Raw genomic sequence first — 14774 nt, 5'->3', positions numbered from 1 at the left:
CTGTGTCTTCATTTCTCCTGTGAAATTAATCCTTCGTATTATATTAATGAGTTTACTTCAGAAAAGGCTACTTAGCAACTATGATGACAAAATTATCACACCTATTAGTTTCAACCATTCAAAGATACCGTTTGTAATTTTTAAATGAATCAAAACGTGCAGGAGTTAAAAAAAATACTGTATTTTGAATGTATTGTTTTGTTTTCAATCAGATATTCAAAAGCAGCTTTACTTTACACACTCGTTCTTAAATGCATACGCACAACTCTCCAATAGGAAGTTTATTCATTTTTACATGGGCTTCTCCCTTTTCCTGCTGGTAGATAAAACTAAAGAACAATTCAAACACACTTCAGCCCCAATAGCTGCTAATAATTTGGGTGACCTAAAGCCAGAGCGCAGCCTGGGGCGATGCAGCCTGAGCATCCCCCCAGGGCTCTCTCCTGCATCGCTGGGAGCTGGGATCACCATCCCGGTATCACACTGGGACCCTACAGGAGATGTAAACCATGGGGTTTTTCCCCCCCCCCTCCCGAGTACTCCGAAACGGCTGGAAAGAACAGTACCGCAGGCTTAAGGAAGCTCTCAGATGAGAAGCCACCGAGCTGCTCACAAACAGGATGCAAAACGCGCTGCCCAAAGTGAAGGGAAAGACGAAAGCCCTGTGACTATTGCTCATCTCCTTCATGAGTCACCGACCGAGGGGGGGGCAAAAAGCTGCTTTTCAGATGCTTCGAGCAAAACCAATCACATACAAAAGCTGAAAACAAAACTGAAAGGTATTGACCATCCACGACTGCCTCTCTGATGGTTTCCTTCTCAACACACCCTAACGAGGGAGAACTCGCCGTTAAACTTCTTCGCTCGGGCTTCATGTTTGGCACTGCATATTGCAAGACCGTACGTCCACTTCCTGACCTGTAATTTCTAGTGGTTTCAGACTGTAATCCTTATCTTCTCAAAGCCCCTGGTGACAAAAAGTGAGAATTTCTCAACAGAGAACAGCATACTCTCCAGAAAACCTCAATCATCATCTCAACCTTGCAATTTAGGGAAATTCAAGTGCAGGTTAAAAAAAATTATGTATTCTGGAATCACAGGGTAGAAAACAAACAAACAAAAACACTTAAACGTGAATTGCAGCTAACAAAAGATCAACTAGCCAGCAACAAAAATCCAAACACTGAATAAATTTAAGTGGGAGACAAAAAAATATACGAAACCTCTACAGCTTTGAGTCATTGGCCCATCACGGTGCGAGCTGAATCAGCCCGGGCCATTACAGATCAATCAACAAGAGAAAAAGTATTCCATACACTGATTTTCTTGCCATAATCCAGCCTGGATTCAGGTTGTAATTTGCTCTATTATTCGTCCCTCTATACTGTTTCATATAATTTATTTTTTTGGACAAATACATTCCTTTCAAAAGAAAAAACGATGGTTTTCTGGAAGCAAAGACTTCGCTCCGTTTTGGAACTTGCTTCTTTTCAGGTACCAAAGCAGATTCTGATCTCTTTTCCACTGACCTAATTTCAAAAATCACACTTTTGAGATCACTGACGTTTTCTGAATTTACAATGATGTAACTGAAATCATACTCTGTGCTCCAAAGCCCTTTTGGAGCCTGCAGGGTAATAACTGCTATAAAAACACAAGCTGTGTTTTAGAATCTGCACTATTCACCTAAAGAACAATTTGTAATTAATCATGCTGCGCTTGTCATCAAACGTCGTCAAAAATTTAGCTCAAAGGGAAGCATTCTGCAAACTCAGCCCCAAAAACGGGGTACGTGAAAAGTTGGTAAATGCCACTGAGTCAGTCACTCAGGGAGAATAGTTGCAGTTAATTTACAAATCATTAGCGGGATCAGTAATAAAGTAATCTGTTCGTGAAATATCTGATCAAATTGCACTTCATCAGACTCGTTCCGAAACGGGTTTTATCGCTAGGTTTAGCTGAATCGACAACGTGCTCTTGGGTTTTATTTTGCAACGGTTTTCACTGTACGTCCCCTATGGGGCCAGAAAATGACTGTACGTGCTGATGGCAAGAGACTTTTTCAGTTCTCAGGTTTCCTTCTTGCTTGAAGAGCCTGACATTTCGGTTCTTCTACCTTTATCCTACCTTTAGATCTATTAAATAAAAAAAACGCATTGTGGAAATATTATGCCAATATCGCCATACAATAAACTCCCTTTGGTTATTGACATTGGGAAACTGGGTTGAAATGGTGGATGCTTTGTGGAGTGGGCGCTAGATGGTTCTCGCTGCCTAGTTCTTCACCATAACACCCGTAGACCCCCACAGCAGCAGCACCAGGGGTGAAAACCAGCAGTGACATTTTTTTTTTTTTCAGAGATGATCTGAAGCTCAAAAGCTTTCTTACAAAACTCCCCCAAAATTTAGGTACCGCTTACTAAAATTCTCACTAGCACTTGTAGGAGTCTGGCGTGGTACGATCTGCATACGTCACCAGCAATACACATCAAATTCAATTTAGAAAAAATGTTATATGAAGGGCAGTACGTGGCATGTTTTGTTCGTGTTTTGCTCTTTACAAGACGCTACTTAAACATGAAACTAGTAAGGAATAATGGCAGCACAATACGTGTCACGCTGGCTTCAGGGATTGACTAAACTGGAGCAATGAAAAAGTCAATAAATCTTCTGTTTTAAAAAGATACACTGATAACGCAAAGGAAATTATATTATATATAACTAATAATTTCTTGTATTTAAAAAGGCACAGAGGAGGCAGGACACAGTCGTTTACCTCATATTTCACCCACATGACTTCCAGTGTTGTTCACATACAAAAATAACATCCCTTATTTGTGCTTTATTTCCCTTGACCTAGCCAAGTTAAGGTAAATATGTACCACACACTCCTCGGAGGTCTCGAAAAGACACAGCTGATAAATGGCCTGAGAACACTCACCGTATCTGATGGAATGCAATCCTCAATTAAATATAAATCACTCCAGGTATTCTTTTCCCCATTTCAAAGAAAACAACAAATATTAGAAAAACAGAACTGCTTCCCCTTTCTCATTACAGCGTTTCCTCTCTGGAGCCAGCAATCCTGGGTGTTCCTCCAGCATCCTTTGCTTTAAAAAAATCTGTTACTCTGCCTATACCAAACACATTCTTCGGGATATATATGAATGAGAAACTATCTGAAATAAGAAAATCCTCCCAAGCGGTAACAGTGTCAAAAAATGACGTGACTAATACAGAGGTATATTAAAGTACTGGGAAACTGAGGTAGGTAATTAGGCGCTGTCTCAATGCCAGCATCTCACGGTGACACTCATCCGGGACTTTTGTCACTCGCTTCAGCTCTACCGCACGGCGAGCATGTTGCAGAAAAAGGGCACGCGATGGAGTCCCTAAATGGGCCATTGCTGTCTGACCCGATAATTTTCCTTTAAAAGAAATTCTGAGTATTACACAGAGTAATAAATAAATATTTGCTTTAATGGCATGGAAGAATTAACTGTTCAACTAGCCACAGAAACCATTGCTTCTTTTTAAACTCGAAGCGAACACCAACTAAAATATCTTTGTTAACCAACCTAGGTAGAGAGAACTCACCATTTTCCATGATTTATTAGAGAACATACATTCGCTCTGCCTTATAAACAGAAGTGTGGTTTCACAAACATCAGCATAGCTCTCATCAGAAAGCCATAATTAGCTCCGTTCATTGACGTATTTGGACAACATAAATTACAGATCACGTTTAAATAGCTGTCCAACAAAATAGTTGAGCAGCAATCCAAAACCAAAGGAATAATTGTTAATATATTCCATAGGTAGAGAGCTGCTATTAGTTACAGGAAACAAGGTATATGGTTTCAGTAATGATTGTTTTAACCGTCACAGTCCCACACGCATGAGAAATTTATTCCACCGCCGTATCCAGAGCACACGTGGTTCAGCATCTTACAACCCAAGTGAGCACAAAACCCATCAGGTATGCTTTGCGAACATAAACATAACCTTTGATGGTTTCAGATGAACACACCGCAATACCCAATGTAGGCAAAAACTTTTCATGTTCCACATTCCGGTAAACTGGGATTTCCCAAAGGACTATTACGGGGTCTTCACCTTTCCTCCTGCCCCTTCTGCCTCCCAGCCCCACCACAGCACCCATCCAAACTGGTGATGTGGCGCAGACACACACACACACAAACCCAGACTGAAAGAGCCGGCGTTACCCTCCCACTCAGGGCAGTGACTCACCGAAACCCCAGAGCTATACCTTCAACAAAAATCACATTTTAATGTTTGACCAAAATTCAACTCCTATTTAGATCACCCAAAAGTACCGGCTGTAAGGTTTGTCATTACTAAACTGGATAAGCGCACAAAGCGAGAATGCCACTTAATTTATCTTTTATATAAATCAACTGGAAAAAGCAAGAAATCCTCTACCTCTTTTGAGAATGCGGTAAACCAAAATCGTTCACCTTTATTTGGACGCCTGCACTGGCACCAATATTAATTTGCTGGTGACACCCATAAACCACAGGCTGCCCGAGAGCTGCAAACACCTACAGAGCACCAAAACCCAGTGCTACCTGCAGGCATCAAAGATGCTGAAAGCTGTCTACACCGAAACCTGGACGGATCGCACCGCCTGGTTCTGTTTCACTGAACGCCAAATTACAACCCATAACTTCGCTGTGCTCATGATCTAACGTACGTGCTTGCAAAGGGCAGACTAGCTGATCCCTGTGGGTCCCTTCCAAGTGAAATATTCTCTTGTATTCCAGTGGGACAGAAACTGGTTTGGGTCCTGCCGCAGGGATGTGCTGTGCCTAGATCAGTAAAATAAAAGCCCATCTTTTGTGACTGTTCTCCTTACGTTCACCATCAATTCCCAGCCAGAAATAAAAATAGAGTGAATGGGAGGAAATGGCAGCAATCCCAGTGGTCTCAGGTAAGGATTCCCCCACCTGGGAACTCTGCCTCTAAAATCCCTTTTAGTGTGAGGCTTATTTATGATACTTACTTCAAGTACTTTAATAAAGGACTGCAAAGTTATTCTTCTACAGACTATTTTAAGATGTACTGTAAAAACACATATATTGAAAACTCAATTACTTGTAATACATTTTAAAATACACAATTATTAATTATTATTTTTGCTCATTCTCAGACTTCCATTCCTCAAAACGCTCGCACGCCAGAGCGCGGGGCAGGCGCGCATCCCATACAGGTGAGAAGCCCCGCAGCGCTTCAGGTGACGCAGTCAGAATTGCAAACAATAGAATTTTAGAAGAATTGTTCGGATCTTAACTAAAAAGCAAACTGTGAGGATCGACGAGTTCAGCTCTTACAATCTGTGCTTTCAACCCTGAAATGCAACAGCAGGAATTAAAAGTTACAGTTTAAAGATGTCGCAGGGCTATTAAACCAGAGACACCCTGACACCAGAGACCATAACCGTCCCTTTTTGGAGTTTACATATTTAGAAAGTAACATGCTGTAAAATCTGCACGTTGCCCTGTGCATGCTAAGTAAACAATATCGCTATAAATCCTTATGAAAAAGTTGTTAATGCACATGCAGAGTATGCATTTTAAGAGTCAGTATTTAAATTGTTTTTTTTTTTTTTATGTAGGCAAAGGCACTAATGGCCTTCATCATATCTTGCTTTAAATTGTATTTTTTCATATAGAAAAGCAAAAAAAAAATCTAATCCTTAGAATTTTCTTTTCACCTTCGTTCCTGACAGTCTAAGATTGTCATAAATACTTTGCACCTATACCTCTACTCATCCTCAGTCAACATCCTTGAAGATCTTAATCTATATTGAATAAAGTAAATTATTGCAATTTATTTTATTTCCAGTGGAGAAAAACATCTGTGTATCCCGTTTATGGTTAACTCAAAACCACATCCAGCCATACCACCTCCGTGGGGAAGCACGCACACCCCCCCTTTGGAGCACGGCCCTCGGAAAACATATTTTCAGGGAAATTTCATGGAGCGATCCCCTGATTCGCAGCCCATTGTGAATCGCAATTAACAAAATTACAATACGCAACTTGGTTTGTGTATCTCTAACTGACCTATTAAGTGGTATACGTGGTACTAAGTACTACTCAGAACAGGGTATCAGGGATACTCAATAGTCTGTAAACTATTTTTTGTGAGTTCAGATTCACAAAAGCAAAGTAATTATTTTTTATATTGAATTAGATTTTTTTTTTCTTGATTTCTAAGCCAAAAGAGAAGGGGGAAAGGCAAAGAAGAGGTGGGAGGGAACAGAGTTCGTTCCTCCGCTTCCTGCCCTTGATGGTCCCAGTAGATTTACAGAAGTCGGCATGAGTATGCTGCGGAGCAACAGGTACCACACAATCAATTATCTTCACAAAACGTCCTACCGACGTTCTGCCTACCTCTTTAGCCAGTTACAGGTTTTTCAAAAACCCCAGTACAGATCTAATACGAGAGCACAACCTGAAAACGCAAGGTTAGCATTTGTATTTCATACAAAATTAGTTATTCTGATTTAACAGTTAATTATAAGCTCCCATTTGCCATGTAATTCAAAAGCCTGGAATGATGATAACTTACTTTAACAGAGGCTGCTAATGTTGTTTCATGGTATGTTGGTTTTATCCAACTTATTTGGACTGTGTTTACAGAGCTTGAAGGCTCAAGGCAGTTTCCGACACTCGTCTTTTCCAGTACTGTACCTAGTACTATAAATTTGATAATATTGATGATCTTGAAGGCTTACATTAGGTTTAAATAGATGAACGATACTTGATTTAGAATATCTCCAAGTGGATAGGGAACTAATAGGTGTGGTAATGGGAGATGTAGTGCTATTTTTAAACTTGACAGGAGACATATTAGTTGCTAGTTCCCTATTATAGAAAAAGCACCAGTCTGGTAATAATGGGCTGGCATTTTGAAATTCCTCCGATTTATTAGGAATATGATGAGAAATGTGTTCTACACAACCCCGGCTTCGGAGCAGTTTCTGTATAGAAAGGTAACCATCCCAACCTGCATTCACAGCCAGTTGGAGAACATATATATATAGACACTTGAAAAAATGACTTGTAAATATTTTAACTTATATACTTAATTATAGCTAATAAAACTTAGTCTATAGCTTGTATTAGCTAATCGATTAAAAGACTTGTTAGAAGCCATCATTAATTGCTCCGTGAGATAACACAATTACCCGACATCAAAAAGTTGGTTTGTTTTCTACAGCAAATTTAAAATAGCAAAACCTTAAGTGATGAATAGCAAGTCATTCTCATATCATGGAAACTTGGGATTTAGCACTTAAAAACGCTCCTCTTGTACAAAAGTTGGAATCACAAGAGTTAATTTAAACATTAATTTAAACATTAGGCTTGGTAGCCTGAGATGTTTGGCAGCAACTTTTGAGTGGGCACAAGCCAGATTTATTTTACAGTCAGAAACTATCCATTTGAATATGTGATGAAAGGATCTGCATCTTCAGTCACACCTTGAGTCAACAAAAAGGATGGGATGAGATCTACTGTCAAATCGAGTTCAACTGTGAAATCCGGGAGGAGTCCCACCCGGAGGAGTTCTACCGAGGGACAGCTATGTGAACTTCACAGCACATGCCAGTGAGGTTACTTCAAGATGGAATTCAACCATCATGTAAAACGGACTTCAAAAGGGGTGCCAAGTGTATCTGCTACGTTATTCACCTCAAAACCCGCAACACAAGCAATTTAAGATTATAATCACGAGGATTTCACCAAGCTACAAAACTCTTCCGCAGGAGAAGAGAATAAATCATCAGCTTCTCATTTGTTTATAAGATGCAACATTCGAGTATTAGATCCCTACAGCAGTTTGGATATGACAGTGTTGTGATTCATCAAGTAACTTCAAAGATGCAAAGTTACCTGCACAAAAAAAAGTCCTTAATTTTAACTATTAGGTACTAGAATTCAACAGATGGAATAATTTTTGGTCTTCCACTTGCCCAACTCTTGTCTTCTCAGGAGAGAGCTGAACCCTATGAATCTATGAGGACAGAAATACATCTCATTAACTTCTGTCCAGTCACCATCATGTTATCTCTTTCAGGAACCGCTGGAAAGCTCTCAGATTCAACAGTAAACACCACACAGCACTGAACGAGGACTTTATACGGCGCTAAACATACTTTTCCATTTTAAGAATATTTACATCCTATTTCCAACTTGACATAGAGAAGACGTGATCCACATCCATTTATCAATCTAGTGCAATGAGAGTTGCCAATCTGATCTACTGGTGCAGCATTGTGTTTCCTGTAAATAATTTCCCGGTGAATTTTTGACTAAGGCTTCCGAAAGGGCTGTCTCAATATTAAAAGCTCCGGAGCACGGCCAAAGCGCTTTCTGGCATCGCGCTGCGCAGGCTCCCCAACGCCTCTGCATGCCCAACCCCAAGAACAGCAAATCTCATGACTTTCACCAGTTGTTTCCATTCTGTTGTCCCCAGAGCCTGTGAAATAAATACCTCCAAGGATTTGCTTAAAGCAATGAAGAAATTCAGATTCATACGTTTTATTTTACTTTTTAGAAAGTTAAGGGGTATGCCTCCTCCACCGGGAAGTATCTATGAGTATCTATGGATACACACATCACAGAAAGCTGAAAAATACTGACATGCGGTAAATAAAGATGTCTGTTATCATCTGTCAATTGCAATGGTGAGCATTTCAGGAAAGATTTTTTTTGCACGAATAAAAGCAATATACAAGCATCTCAAAACAATCTGTTTTAGAAGGTTAATTTGGTTATTTTTGTAAACAAGTTTAGGTTCTGAGCTGATGTTTTAAAAACAGATACTGCAAAAAGAGTAAATATTCATGTCTGAGGGAGACCCTAACAGACATGAGAGGAGCACGGCCCTGTTTAGCACCTGCCACAGATAACGGCAAGGCAAGGACGTGCACAGAGGGCATCAAGACATCAATTTTTTCCTTGAAAATTATAAGATCCTGGTATTAGAAAAGCACCATTAAAATCATCACCATCAGAAAGCCTGTACCTTAAAAAGTTCACTTTGGCTGCACGCAACAAAATCTGGCTTTAGATCTCCATTGTAGTTTCTAATGATAAGAATTAAAAACAGTTGGGGTTTTTATTTTACTTCAGTATAAGTCATGAAGGTATTCGTAAAACTCACTTCAGGTTTCAGCTTTAGTGTCACTTGAGAATCACTTCTCCACCTATCTTAAAAAAAAAAAAAAGAGTCAGAAAAGCATTTACCCTGCCTGAGTCAACGGGCCATGCTCATAAAAACTTTCCTCCTAAAATCTGAAAACCCTTATCAAAATCAAACATCCTGTTCAACAAAACCAAAATGATGCTGCCGCTTACCAGCTACTTCAAACTTGAACCACCGGAGAACCTGCAGAACCTGGCACGCTCCTCCTGCAAATTGGTACAGCGTCAAGAACGTCAAGTATGTTTTTTAACGGCCATGACCACTGGGGTACAGAGAAAGAGATCTTCGCAACAGAGCTCAGAGCTGAAGAAACTATTTTAAGGTCATTACAGGAGGATCCAAAATATTTAAAGTTTAGCTGGCTATTAGTAGGTGCTCTTATGGACATCGCTGATATGACGAAATGCCGGAAAAATCATTACAAGCCAACACGAGAAACCATTTACACCTCGTGCACGCAAGGTCTGTGCTTAATATTCCCACTTCTTCATTTCAAAGTCACAAAAATCCCAAGTTTCACCAGCAAGTTAAAGCTCTGCTCTGACTCATACTAAAGATTTAACGGTTGCACAGTTATTCTGGCCATTGGGAAATTTTTGGCAATACCATCCGTTAAGTGTTCACAGCAGCCGTGAGCAGCTCATGGAGACCTGAAGAACACCACCACATGGACAGCTTGGAAATACCTCTCCAATAAAGGCAGCGGTTGTATCAGAGCGCCTTCCACACACAGCCAGACTCCACGCAATGGTAGAGCTAAAACCTTTGATATTATTTTCAGAATCACAGAATTGTAGGGGTTGGCAGGGACCTTTGGAGATCCTCTAGTCCAACCCCCCTGACTAAGCAGGGTCACCCAGAGCAGGCTGGCCAGGAACACGTCCAGGCGGGTTTTGAGTACCTCCAGAGGTGACTCCACACCCTCTCTGAGCAGTCTGTTCCAGTGTTCTGCCACCCTCAAAGTAAAGAAGTTTTTCCTCATGTTGAGATGGAATTTCCTGTGTTCCAGCTTGTGTCCGTTGCCCCTTGTCCTGTCACCAGGCACCACTGAGAAGAGTTTGACCCCATCCTCTTGACACTCGCCCTTTAGATATTGATCTGCATTGATGAGATCCCCCCTCAGTCTTCTCTTCTCCAGGCTGAACGGACCCAGGTCTCTCAGCCTTGCCTCATAAGAGAGGTGCTCCAGTCCCTTGCTCATCCTTGTAGCCCTTTTTCATTATGTTGTTTTCCTATACAAAGAATAGTCAATTGTGGCGCTTAAGACATTGCGAAAACACACCAGGTTCTACTCCTCAGGTCTCAACACAGTCTCAGCAACTGCTCAGCAGAAATAATGCTGACTTGCTGGTAATCCTGCGAGAAACGCAGTGTTTGCTGTTCTCTAGGTGAAAGCTACGAAACCTTTTGTGGTGAAGGCTTTCAACCCAAACACACCAAACATTAGGACTTGGAAAACTTCTTGCCTAATAGCCAAACCACACTACAGAAACTGTTACGGTCAGAGTCACTCATATAAATTAAAGTTTAAAAATGGAAAATGTGAAGATGCAATTTTTAACTTTTTCTTAGTGTTTGCTAGAATTCTAGTGAATTCAGGTAATTTTGGAGACGTTTCTTAGTGTTGCCTTCCAACTGACAAAAGAAAAAGGGAAATTGTAAACTGTTTTCACCTTCATAAACTTCCACCCTTAACAGCTGCACCTTCTGCCAGTCAACGCAACAAATACACTCCGCTGAGCAACGGCGTCTTAGAAGGCCGCAGAAATTCAACCAAAGAAAATTTAGGCCCCAGAAGTTTGCTCTTATTGGTGGTATAGTTGGAAGCTACTCCCTGATCCAGGGAAGTTGGCGCATCCTTACTCATCAGTCACAGCGGAAAATAAAGACGCTGCATTTTTGCTGTGCTGGGGCCGTGGCTCTGGATACCACCATATTTGTCTATTTTTAGAATAAACAGGCAAACGAGTGCTTTGCTTATGGAGATAACGTTAAACCTATCTTCAGTTATCTATTTATGTTGAGATTTTTGAAAACCACTTTCATAAAATCTAAGAGAATCTAAGAGAGGTGTTACATGGGTCTTATCTTATTATCGAGTAAACGATTCATATCTTTCTGAATCTCTTCAAATCCAATCTTCCCATCGCTCTTTATGCAGAGGTTGGTCCCGCCAAGATCAGTTAGATGTAGATAATGGAAGGTGTTACATGAAACTGGTTTAGCCCCAGATTTAAAGCAGAAATAGCTCTAGAAGACACTTCACTCTCCCAGTCTGAATATCGGAGATTAAATATAGTTACGGGGGGGAGGGAGGGAAGAGGTGGATATTCAGAATGACAACAGCTTGCTGCTGTGCTTGCACAGGTTAAGTTGCCTCCAGCGAATATATACAAGGGGAAAATCAAGGCAGACAGGGTACACCCAGATGAAACAGCACCAAACAAATGCTTTGAGAAGAGAAAAGGAGCTATTTCCACCTATCTACATCGATCACGCATTACTTCGCTTCCGCTGAAGAGAACCTCATCCAAACTCTGTTCATTTCAAAGTGGTTAAGAATCCATTTGTGAGGTGCATTCAAAATGCGCCAAGTTGAACAACATCTGTTTTGCATGCCAATATCCTTGGAGAGGGCAATATTCATGCAAGCTGATTCAAGCTACTCTTCAGAGCAGCAGCATTCTGCCTTCCCACTGAAGCTCTGAAAGAGTATGGACAAGAGAGATCCATAAATGATTCTTCCTAAAGTCTACAGACAGCTGGTTTCTTAACACTCCTGGAAGCATTTTCTTGGGCATTAACGGGATGACTTAGAAAAAAGTTGGCTTTTTTTCTTTAAAGCTGTCTTTCTTTTCAAGCTGTGTAACACCACTTGATATTTAGTGTACATTCAACTCACACGAGCTACTCAACCAGGCACCGGGCTTCGGCATACTGAAGGTGCGTCATGGTTGACTAACAGACATAGACCATTTCACATGTTTGTGCTTATTTACAAATACTACTCACATACTGCTGACATTTATAATGACACCTGTGATGTTGCTGACACACCACTACATTTGTAAGGTTTGCGTCTACAGGCACAGTCAATTCTAAGAAACTCGTTGGCGAATATACCCAGCGTTTCCTTTGACTGTAACTACAAAGGTTATTCTCACTATTTCCTATCTGAACAGGAAAAAAGCCTCACAAACAAGGTTTTAGCGAGGCTATTTCCCCCTTGATTTTCTTATCATTCAACACTAAATCCACTCAATTACTTCTGCCAACAATTTTCTCAAAAATTTTCTCCTGACCACGTTACTGGGTTGCTTCAATTACACATATACAGAATTTTATATATTTGTTAATATTACTGTTGCCTACTGACTTGTTATTCCAAAGTCTATGACCTCTAACTACAGCACTTCAGCCTTTCAAGAAACCTTGACAGAGTCTGATGACAGAGAAATACGTAGGTAGACAATCATGAATTCATCCTACAATGGAAGCAAAAAGGGAATGTAGATGAATTATTCACCATTTCAAAGTCAAGGGTGTTTAAATTATCTCAGATGAAACACAACACCAGATGAAATCACAGAATGGTTTGGGTTGGAAGGGACCTTAAAGATCATCTAGTTCCAACCCCCCTGCCCTGGGCAGGGACACCTCCCACCAGACCAGGTTGCTCCAAGCCCCGTCCAACCTGGCCTTGAACCCCTCCAGGGATGGGGCTGCCACAGCTTCTCTGGGCAACCTGGGCCAGGGGCTCACCACCCTCACAGTGAAGAATTTCTTCCTAATATCTCATCTAAATCTCCCCTCTTTCAGTTTAAAACCTTGTCCTATCACTACAGTCCCTCCCCATCTTTCCTGTAGGCCCCCTTTAGGTACCGGAAGGCTGACATAAGGTCTCCCCGGAGCCTTCTCTTCTCCAGGCTGAACCCCCCCAGCTCTCTCAGCCTGTCCTCACAGCAGAGGGGCTCCAGCCCTCCCAGCGTCTTCATAGCCTCCTCTGGACTTGCTCCAACAGGTCCGTGTCCTTCTGCTGTTGGTGGCCCCAGAGCTGGAGGCAGCGCTGCAGGGGGGTCTCCCTGCCCCTTGCCCTGCTGCCCACGCTGCTGGGGATGCAGCCCGGGATGCGGGTGGCTTTCTGGGCTGCCAGTGCACACTGCCAGCCCATGTCCAGCCTTCCATCCACTAACACTCCCAAGTCCCTCTCGGCAGGGACTATTAAGCCTAATAATTATATAACTGGTAACCAAACATTTTCAACTGTTTTGTTTAAATATGTTTTAAGCAACAAAATGTAACTGTTTTATCTCTTCCCTCCAACCCCAAGATCATGCTACATCTTCCGCCTGGTGCTTTGCCATTATTAACAACAAGAGGTTTCATCCAAAAAACGCTGAAGAGCTTAACAAACATTAATTAAACCTCACAACACTCCTGTGAGGTAGGTATGTATTGTTATCTCTGCTATACAGATGAGAAAACTTGAATTATAAATTGCGATTTGCACAATTTTCCAACAGTAATTTTATAGTAAAGCCAGGTGCAGAAGAAAGGAGCACTGACTCCTATGCCCCTACTTCCAGCCGCCCCAGCACACATTCTTCTTTTCCGGACGGAATTTGCTTGCCATTTTGCCACACATGAAAAAATGTCTGAACATAGTGTTAATTTTTCATTAGCATGAGCCCTTATAGGACAATATAGACAAATACATATTTTACCCAGATTGCACTTTCATTTTTTTTTCCCTAAAAAATGAGACAAAATTTTGTATCCTCTATTAATATAATTTTTCATCTGGTTAGCTGATGAATTTCATCTTCAAAAGAAAACTCCACACTTCTTGAAACCATATGAATTGTTTCTCAGATGACTGAATCCCTGATTTTCCTCTTTTCATTTACATTTCTTAATGTCTTTTGTTTCCTATTCTTTCACCTTCTTTTCTAATTACTTCCTGTTGTACTTACCTTAGCCCTACACCATCTTTTTTTCTTCTTTCAACTCTTTCAATGATGCAATAAAATCCACAAAGGATAGACTCACGGCGTATCAGCTACTACCTTGGTGAAATATATACCAAATCCTCCTGTGTCACATCCAACTTTTTCCTACGTATGGACATCTCCACCATCTCACCTATCCTCAAATGTTCATCTCTTTCCTCATCATGCTTTGTTTCTCATTAGGAAATCCACAGTTTCAATACAGTCCTTTCTTCTTTGTTCATGGCTCCCTTCCCTTATTTTCCTTGCCTAATCTCCAGTCTCACTTCCCAGCCTGTCAATTCTTCTCCATTCAAGTTGTCTCAAGTATCTTTACAACCAACTTATTTCTTCCTCCTCCATCTTACTACATCAAATCCCAAGTCTTCCTTTTCACCTCTGAATTACTTTTTTTTTTCCCCCCCTAGTTAGACTTCAGGCTCATTTCATCCCGTTTTCCTCATTTTCATTAGACTTGCTTGGTACAGCTCAACTTCCCATCAGAAAAAAAAGGGAATAACTTTTAACGTGCAGCCAGAATCATCCAATTTT

The 14774-nt window shown here is 41.0% G+C and overlaps 1 protein-coding gene across 17 annotated transcripts in view; it reads right to left on the bottom strand.

The window, feature by feature from the left end:
- Positions 1-14774, bottom strand: part of GTDC1 (glycosyltransferase like domain containing 1) — a 190206-nt gene that overhangs the window by 128885 nt on the left and 46547 nt on the right. The window lies entirely within an intron of this gene.

Source organism: Chroicocephalus ridibundus, chromosome 7 (assembly GCF_963924245.1).
Source record: "Chroicocephalus ridibundus chromosome 7, bChrRid1.1, whole genome shotgun sequence".
In the NCBI taxonomy this organism is placed as follows: Eukaryota; Metazoa; Chordata; class Aves; order Charadriiformes; family Laridae; genus Chroicocephalus; species Chroicocephalus ridibundus.
This window is presented reverse-complemented; position numbering and strand designations above follow the sequence as displayed.